This window comes from Rattus norvegicus, chromosome 5 (assembly GCF_036323735.1).
Source record: "Rattus norvegicus strain BN/NHsdMcwi chromosome 5, GRCr8, whole genome shotgun sequence".
NCBI lineage: Eukaryota > Metazoa > Chordata > Mammalia > Rodentia > Muridae > Rattus > Rattus norvegicus.
Genome location: NC_086023.1, coordinates 35,804,084 through 35,810,083, shown reverse-complemented (window position 1 = coordinate 35,810,083; position 6,000 = coordinate 35,804,084).

Below are 6,000 nucleotides of genomic sequence, written 5' to 3'. Positions count from 1 at the left end.
GCAAAGGACACTTTCAATAGGCCAAACTGTTGCCTACATGAGGGGAAACTTCTTCACCAATCCTACATCTAAGAGAGGGCTGATATCCAAAATATATAAAAAAATTCCAGAAATTGGCTACCAACAAGCCAAATATCCTGACTAAAAATTGGATACAGAGTGAAACAGAGAATTTCCAACAGATTCTCTGATGACTAAGGAACACTTAAAGAAATGTTCAACATCCTTAGTCATCAGGATAATGCAAATGTAAACAACTCTGAGATTACATCTTATGTCTTTCAGAAAGTTAAGATAAAATACAATATATGCTGGTGAGGATATAAAATAAATAAACACACCTCCATTACAAGTGGTTCGGTCCTGCAAACTTGTACAACCACTTTGAAAATCAATTGGAAATAGTTTTACCTCAAGACTCAACTATACTATTCCTGGCCATATGTAGTTGACCTGCCACCACCAATCAACATAGATACCTTGATTGGGAGTCTAGGAATTAAAGGACAAAGACAAGAGAAGAATGGAGTCAAGACAAGTGTCTGAGCAAGGCTCAACTTTATTGCAAAGCAGCAGACTTTTGAAAGAAAAAAACATAAACCTAACCCCTAGACGTGACTGATGACTTAAATCACCTTATACTATCAGCCAATGGCATAAATTTCCATTTGTCAGTGTAGGTCTCTCTTATCAGGCCAAAAGCAGAACTCCCAACTCCTGTAGGGAAATTACACCAAGTGATGTGATAGCAAAAATAGCTGATGTGGCAACTCCTGCTTTGCAGGGCAGGGCAGAACCTCCACACCCATATACCTAAATGACCTTCTACCAACCCACAAGTGCATCTGCTCAATTATGCTCTTAACAGCTTTATTCACAATAGCCATGAAGTGTAAACAATCTAGACTTCCCTCAACTGAAGAATGGATTAAAAATATATATGTTCATTTATACAATGGAATACTGCTTGGCTATAGAACACAAGGTCATAGTGAAATGTTCAGGCAAATGGACGGAATGAGAAAATATCACCCTGAGTGAGGTAACCTAGACCCTGAAAGTCATGCATGGTATGTTCTCACTTGTAAGTGGCTATTAGCCATAAAGTAAAGAATAGCCATGCTATAATTCACAGATGAATATAAGCTAAGTATCAAGAAGTGCTCAAGAGAGGATGCTTGAATCTCACTGAAAAGGTGAAATATAATAGACATTGGGAGGGAGGTGAATAGGGAAGGAAACATGAGGGAGGAAATGGAGGGAGCAAGAACTGGAAGAGAGACATGTAATTGGTGGGGGTTGGGTTATCTCTGGGACAAATTAGAAACTTAGAACAATGGACAATCCCAGGACTCTGTGAGGGTGACCCCAGCTAACAGAGATGCTAGCAACAGAGGATCTCAAACCTGAAATGGCCACCTCCTTTAACCAGCAAGATTTCAAGTGACAGGACATAGACACCAACCTTCCACCCACATTTTTTTCCTGCCTCAAAGTATGTAGGGATCCAGGTGGAGCAATGAATGGGCAACCCGTGACTGGCTCAACTTGTGACCAATGCTGAGAGAGAGCCTATACCTGACACAATGATATTCTGCTATACTTGCAGACAGGAGCCCAGCATAACCGCCCTCTAAGAGTCTTCACATAGCAGCTTATGTATATGGAGGCAGACACCCACAGCCTTACATTAGGTGGAACTTGGGATAATCTTCTGGAATAAGGGGAGGAATGATTGAAGGAGTCATGAAAGTAGAGGACTGTGGGGCGGTGTGCTGTGAAAAGTATCCTGATTCCCGGTCAAGATAAGGTCGAAACCCCAGTGACACTGAAAGGGACTGTAGGTGTTTCCCTAAACTCCCAGGAGGCCAGGACCCTCTCAGGTCCTGTATAGCTATACCCAGTCCTCTGTAGAGAGTCTTATGGCCATCAATCATGTAAAAGCAGGACCACACTCTAAGGTATTCCCAAGCTCTCAGAACAAGCCAATAGTAAGTATCTACTTTCAGACCCTGACCCACCTGAAAGCTGTATATAAGAATCCTATGCAGAAGGATTAAAGGTATACGAGAACTACTGCATTGTCTGAGAGCTTCTCTCATAAGCACTGTAATACTGCTGCTTAGGGAAGAGATCCGCTCTCCTGAAATCCCCGGCAGAAGCTCCCCTACACCCCTTGCTGGCTAGCGAGCTTTCTGCTGGCTCAGCCTGGCTGATGTCTTGGAGCAATTGAAACAGCAGAGATGGAGGTGGAACAGCTGCAGCAGTGGAGGCGACAGAGGCAGCAGAGATGATTCCCCTCCCTGCTCCAGTTCTATCTCCTTCAATTGAACCCTCGCACCCGGCTGGGCCAGAGATCTCTGTGGAAAGCCTCCGCTATGAAGACCAACAGAAGATACCACAAGAAAACCTACAGATTCAAATAATCTTGGTTCATATGAGCTCACTGAGACTCAACCACCAACCAACCAGTGATCATATATGGACAGACTCAGGTCCCCCCCATGCATATGTAAAGATGTGCACCTTATTCTTCTTGCGGGACCCCTTCCACCATGATCAATAGTTGTTTGTAACGTTGTTGTTTGCATGTGGATACCTTCATCCTAACTGGAATACTTTGTCTAACTTCAATAGACAAGATCCACCTAGTCTCACTGCAACTTGATATGCCAGGAAGGTTGAAATCCTCGGGAAACCTCTCCTTCTCTGAGGACAAAGGGAGTTGAGATAGTCAAAGGGAAAATGAGAGGGAGGGACTAGGAGGAGAAGAGGGAGGGAAAGCTGCTAAGAGGATGTAAATAAATAAAAAGGAAAACAACAGGCATCTAAAAATTAAAAAAAGAAATAAACCAAAATAAAAATAAATATACCTTAATAGGATAAAACAAATGTTACAAAAGGAAACAAACAAACCAAGAGCCAATGAAAAAGTACAAGATGGATGAAACAAAGAAGGGCAGGCTGACAGGAACCGGATGTAGATCTCTCCTGAGAGACACAGCCAGAATACAGCAAATACAGAGGTGAATGCCAGCAGCAAACCACTGAACTGAGAATAGGACCCCCATTGAAGGAATCAGAGAAAGAACTGGAAGAGCTCGAAGGGGCTCGAGACCCCTTATGCACAACAATGCCAAGCAACCAGAGCTTCCAGGGACTAAGCCACTACCTAAAGACTATATTACATGGACTGACCCTGGACTCTAACCTCAGAGGTAGCAATGAATATCCTAGTAAGAGCACCAGTGGAAGGGGAAGCCCTGGGTCCTGCTAAGACTGAACCCCCAGTGAACTAGATTGTTGGGGGAAGGGTGGCAATGGGGGGAGGATGGGGAGGGGAACACCCATAAAGAAGGGGAGGGGGAGGGATTAGGGGGACGTTTGCCCGGAAACCGGGAAAGGGAATAACACTCGAAATGTAAATAAGAAATACTCAAGTTAATAAAAAAATATTTAAAAAAAGAAAAAGAAAAAGTACAAGAAACACAAATAGGTGTAGAGGTACACACGTTGAAAAACACCAAAATCCTACAGAAAAAATCAAAATCAGAAACCATAATACATAAGCTGAAAACCTGGATGGTGAGAACAAAAGAACAAAATTTCAAAAATACCACTGAGTTTGTTTTGTACTGACCATCTACTGCTGCACTTGGGTACTGACCTTAAGGGTAGTTTGTATACCCCATGAGACTCTGTTGTAGAGAATTAATTTTTCAGCAGCACTCTGAAGATCAGGCCCTGTATCTTGCCTGGGCAGCACTGTAGAGCAGGTCCTTGTGGTTTGGTGCCAACTGTCCTGAGGAGAATAAACCTTGCCCCTTGCCTGGCACAGCATTGGGTAAGCTAGCAGGGTAGTGCCAGACAGCTCACCCTGGTGGTGCAGGTGTAGGAGAGCTAGTGGGCTGACCAACTCAGCTACCATTCAGGCCTAGATGCAGTTCTTTGAGTGGGCCTACCCAAACATCTCCTCCATCTATGAACTCTTAAGTCACATGAAAGAGCTGGTCCTGCTGATCCAAGCTACAGAAGCTCCATGACTCAAGGTACCAACAGAATATCCACGAGGAGTCCTGTGAGGATCCAGTACTGGTAGTGTAGCAGGAGCCAGAGACCTTGAAACAGACCAATGAGTCATTGTGTGGAACATTTATATGTAAAAATATGTGGGGAAAAGGGGGATACTGTGGTATACACTGTGATATACTATAGCTTCCACATCAAGATTTATTTTTTAAAACTTTTGGTGGGCAGGTTCCAAGGGCAGTGGCCGATATGAAGGAATGGGGTCTAGGGTGGAGTTAGGGTACAATATGTCAGAACTGATATATAGTTGAAGAAGAGAGAAAAGGAGGACAGAAAGTTATGAAGGAGGTAGAGGTACATTTGAGAGCTGTTCAGGTAGCAGTGGAATAAATATCACTGATCTGTGAAGAGTAAAATTATTTTCAGGTAAAATATTTTTAATAAAAAAATTAAAACAAAAAAGAGTAGTTAGTTCTGCTATAGAGAACTAATTTTTTGTGAATGGTTGTTATCTGTAGATATTGTCTAACTAAAGAATGTAGACTTGTGCTCATTTCTACTTAGAACACTGAAAATATCAAGCACAAACCACTGTAGGCACTGTGCATGTTGCAACGAACTCTGTGAGTGCATATGGCCATCCACCTCATAGTATTTATAAGGCTTTGGTTTTTTGCTGTTTTCTGTAGTAGATTTATATGATTCAAGCTTTCCTGTCTCAGGATATAATAACAGTACTCACAATGTATACTGACTTGTTACGGTAGATTCTATAGGTCTTGTTTATTTTTCTCCATCCTCTTGGAAACAGTCCTGAAACAGTTTCTCAGATAGTACAGATCACTTAAAAGGGATTGGTCTGATTTTTACTGTTTCTTAAAACATTGTCCTCTTCCTCCCTTCTCAATAAAAGAAGAATGAAAACAAGAAGTAACAAAAACACAAAGTGCATTAAAAACAGAAAATAAAAGAAAAAAAGGCAAAAGAACTATAAAACAAAAATTGAAAGAAAAAACCAAATACGGTCCTTGTATGTGAAGTAACTTCTCCTAGGCATGGGATGGTCACTGGGGGTGTGGTTGACATACCCAGACACACTCCTTTGGAGACAACTTTTTTTTTTACTTTAATAGCCCTTGTACATAGCATCTTTGTTAGGAATGTGTCTGCTTCCCTCTTCAGTGCTGAGTCTCTATCTTACTTGAACCTATCTGGGTTTTGTACATGCTACAAGAAAACAGTATCTTCCAGCTATAAGGGCTGGTATACTTATGAACTTAGAGAATTATATCATTTGAATATAGATTTTTAACACCTAACAAAATCTAATCCAGGATATGTTTTAAATAAGAGATTGAGAAAGGAAACAAGTTAAGGAGGCAACAAGTTAAACAGGCATGGTTAACTGACGGGGTGACTTATACAGAGTTTCTTGTGGTACAATGAAACACCTTGACCAAAAAACAAGTTGAGGAGGAAAGGTATATTTGGCTCACACTTCTACATTGCTGTTTGTCACCAGAAGAACATTAGGAGAAACTTAAAGCGGGGCTGAAATTTAGATGCAGATACGGAGGCTATGGAGGGGTGCTGCTTTCTCGCTTGTTCTCTAGATTGCTCAGTCTATTTTCTTATAGAACCCAAGATCCTCCACCATCGATCACTACTTGAGAAAATGCCTTAGAGCTGAACTCACGGAGGCTTTTCAGGAAACTAAGACTCCTTCTTCTCTGATTACTCTAGCTTATGTCAAATTGACATAAGACCAATGTTACCCCATGTTTCATCAGATTCTTGAATAGTTGATATTATCCATCGGTTGTGTTCATATGTGAATAACAGTTTTTGTGATCACATACCTTCACAGCATTCAGAATTTTGACACAAAATTTAAATTATAGTTGTATCACTGAAGTTTGACTACTGAAATGCCTAAAATAAAATGGACCTGTTGAAAGTGAACCAGAAACT